The sequence below is a fragment of the Cygnus atratus genome, chromosome 3 (assembly GCF_013377495.2).
Source record: "Cygnus atratus isolate AKBS03 ecotype Queensland, Australia chromosome 3, CAtr_DNAZoo_HiC_assembly, whole genome shotgun sequence".
Lineage (NCBI taxonomy): Eukaryota > Metazoa > Chordata > Aves > Anseriformes > Anatidae > Cygnus > Cygnus atratus.
This window is the reverse complement of record NC_066364.1, coordinates 63,639,373-63,643,272: the sequence shown is the minus strand read 5'-3', so window position 1 is coordinate 63,643,272 and position 3,900 is coordinate 63,639,373.

Genomic DNA, 3,900 nt, shown 5'->3' with positions numbered 1-3,900 from the left:
CAACAACCCATGAAGCAAGAGATGACATAGGAGTAACATAAATAGCTCTTGTCAGCATATCAGCACAAGGTATATGCTTGGTTTCCTATCATTCTTTACTATAGCCTACTGATTCATGTGACAGCTACAAGACCACTTTTCCTTCACAAGGATTAGTCATTGTGTTTCAGCTGTGAAAACTGTGAAAATGCCTTTTTCTCCTGATGAAAGCAAGGCTCAAGGAACTACTAACTCAAATGAGAACTTAGGTGTTCTTTCCTCACCAAATTGCTTGCAAATGATGATAGAAAGACGGGAAAACTCATTTTCAGTAATGTGATAAGAAAGAGCTAAATTAATGGATATGCAATTAGAGAAAAGAGGAGATGATTATAAATGAAATATCTTTCATTTAGATCTGAATATGTAGATCTGCTTTGATGAGTTAACAAAATATATTGCCTTTTCAGCACAATATTCGTTCATAATAATATTAAAGGGATTTGATTTCTTTGACTGGGAAGAAAGCCAATCCTAATCACAGGCACAATAAATTTGCTTTAATCCCCTTCTCTCTTCTCTGCTTTTTTTTTTTTTTTTCCTCTCAGATATTTGTACAACAACATTTCTGCACTGTCTATTCATTTATATGCATTGTTAATCCAGCACAGTCCTCTACAATGTGTATTATTGTATTCTATACAGGCCCCAAAATGGTTGCAGCAATCACTTTCTTAATTATATTATTAACCACATGGATACCACATGTTTTTTTTGAGAGAGCATGAGTTACTACTACTCACTACAATTATTGTAGCCAATAGTGAATAGAAAAAGATGAAAGAAAGGGGAAGAATTGTCAGAAAAAGGGAAGAGAACAAATTAGAGAATCATCCTAATGGAAGGAAAATAAAATTGATTTTAAAAATCTGTTTTATCTCTTTTATCTGTTCCTCTTTGGCTGGAGGAAATCATACTTCACAAACAATTGAGCTACATCATCTTATGAGAATTTGGGCATAAGGCTAAATCATGAGCATGAATGATTTGCTTAAATACATTTAATGAACCTTTTAACTTCCAGAATGATTTCTGTAGTCAGCAGATCTCTAATGCAGACTTTTCCTAGGCTGAAATATTACTGTTTATGTCTTGGGGTGAAAAGAGAGATATAAAGGAGAAATCTGAAATAACAAAAACTAAAACGAACTTTAAAGGCCTCCTTAGCCTATTCTCTCTAGCAGCAAGTTTAACCACTGATATTTTGTCTCTGATAAGGAGATACGAAATCTAGATTGAAATAAAAGGATGAATCCACTCACTATGATTTCATGATCTGCCTTGCCATTGAGCACCATTGACCTGATGTTTGATACACTGCCATTATAGAACTTTTCTTTTGATATTTAGCCTATTTCTTCCTCGTATGAAGAGGACAGTGACTTATTTTATCCTCTAAAGTAAATAGAAAAACTGGTTTCTGTTCTATCTTAAGCACTGAATTACATGATCTTTGTCAGATTTGTCTCCCATTCCTTTGTCTCTGAATAAAGAAATAAATCAGAGAAGTGTCTCTGTAAAACCCTTTGATTTCTTTATCACTCCTTAGGAAAATATTGTTAGCTTTCTGAATTATATTCATTAAAACATTGGCTTACACTCCTCTTCTATATTCTTGAATTTAATTGAAAAAAAAGCAGACGATTTAGAGGAAATTAAAAAAAAAATCTTATCATGATTTAGCTTAGTTTTGCATGCTGGAAGGTCCCAAAGTGGTTTTCATGTTGTTTTCCTAGAAGTCCTTTTTATGAGTAGCCGAGGACTAGGACACAGTCTAAGCCATTAAACATTTCTACAATGTCACCCCATCCCACAGCCTCACATAGCTTTCTCAGAGGAGATGTACCTTAAGAAAGAAAAAAAAAAAAGATTTAAACTGGAGACACCTTACTGCTGAAAAAGGACTGTCCTATTAAATGCCCTTCCATTCCCAAGGGTTTCTTTCACTGTAGTTGCAGATATGCTCACAGCTCCTAAAACTTTGTATTTCCTTGTACAAATCCGCTGATAGCTTTTTGCACCATGAATACATGAAAATGGGATTCCAAGGAACTGCATGTACAGAAGAAAGGATATTAAGGCACAAGAGATTATCTGAATTAATCATTATTTTCCGTATCTCAGACAGTGAAATGGAAGTCAGCATGGACTTAACATGCATTTGGCATCTCATGTTAGACCTAAAAAGCATTTGTGAGGATCCAAAACAGTAACTGCAGAGGGAAACACCACATGCTGTGGTGTGACTCAGGCCAGCCTGGTTTCCATGATGGCATGCATTACCACCACCTAAGTAAAGTGGGAAATGAAGGTCCCTGTACTCTTACCCAAGAGCTTAGATTACATTTAAGTAACATATGAGTATTCCCTCCCAGTGTGCTGGGTCTGGCTGGGATGGAGTTACCTTTCCCTGTAGCAGCCCTGTTGTGGTTTAACATGGTTGGCAGCTAAAGACCACACAACCGTTGGCTCACCCTCCCCCCTCCCTCTCTGGGATGGGGGAGAGAAATGGGAAAGTGAAGCCTGTGGGTTGAGATAAAGACAGTTTATTAAGACAGGAAAATAATAATAACAATAATAATAATAATGATAATAGTACTACTACTAAATGTGTACGAAACAAGTGATGCACAATGCAATTTCTCACCACCCGCTGACCGATGCCCAGCCTATCCCCGAGCAGCTGGCCCCCTATATATTGTTTAGCATGATGTCAGATGGTATGGAATACCCCTTTGGCCAGTTTGGGTCAGCTGTCCTGGGTCTGTCCCCTCCCAGCTCTTGCTGTACCCCTAGCCTGCCCACTGGCAGGACAGAGTGAGAAGCTGAAAAGTCCTTGGCTTGGTGTAAGCACTGCTCTACAACAATTAAAACATCAGCATGTTATCAGCACTCTTCTCATCCTAATCCAAAACATAACACCCTACCAGCTACTAGGAGGAAAATTAACTCTGTCCTAACTGAAACCAGGACAAGCCCATATAGTGCTGTGCTCCGCACTTGTAGGTAGAACAGCACTGGTATCACACCAGTGTTGTGTCTGCTGCTGCACAATACTGGCACCACATCAGGACTCCCTCCAATCCCCCCAGGAGCCAGCAGGCTGGGGGTGAGCAAGAGATGGGGAGGAGACATCACCAGGGCAGCTGACCTAAACCGATTAAAGGGATATTCCATACCATATTATGCCACACTCAGCAATAAAATGTGGGAAAGCGGAAAGAGAGGGGTGGGCTCTCGTTATGAAAATGTCTGTCCTCCCAAACAACCACTATGTGTATTGAGGCCCTGCTTCCCAGGACGTGGCTGAACATCGCTTGTTGATGGGAAGTAGAGAGTAATTTTCTCTCTCTGTGCTTCCGTCCAGCCTTTGCTTGTGTTTAACCTTAAGCTCTTTTCGTTGTATTTTCTCCTCCTTCCCTTTTGAGGAGGGGGAATGAGAGAGCAGCTGTGGTGGAGCTTGGCTGCCCACCCAAGTAAAACCACCACATACAGTTACAGGAAAGATGGAAAGTTTAACCATGATTTTAAGGGATATGTCTTATCTTCTCTTGTTCTTTAGTACTGTTGTTTTTTAAAAGGCAAGCTTTACTCATATGATTATGTTAAATACGAAGACAAAACAAATCATGTGGGTGCTCTTTCTGCTCTGATCATAAAACCTGTGACTTCCAGAGATACTTATGTTGAAATATGACAGGGATGCCAAAGAAAATAGACTCATCTCTAGCTTTCCTCACCCCAATAGACTCAGCATTTGTGTTTGTCTCTATAACGAAAATAACTTTTTTTTTTTTTTTTTATTATCTCCATAGGAGGCAGTATCTCCAGCAGCAAAATACCTTTTAATCTTTTTTATGA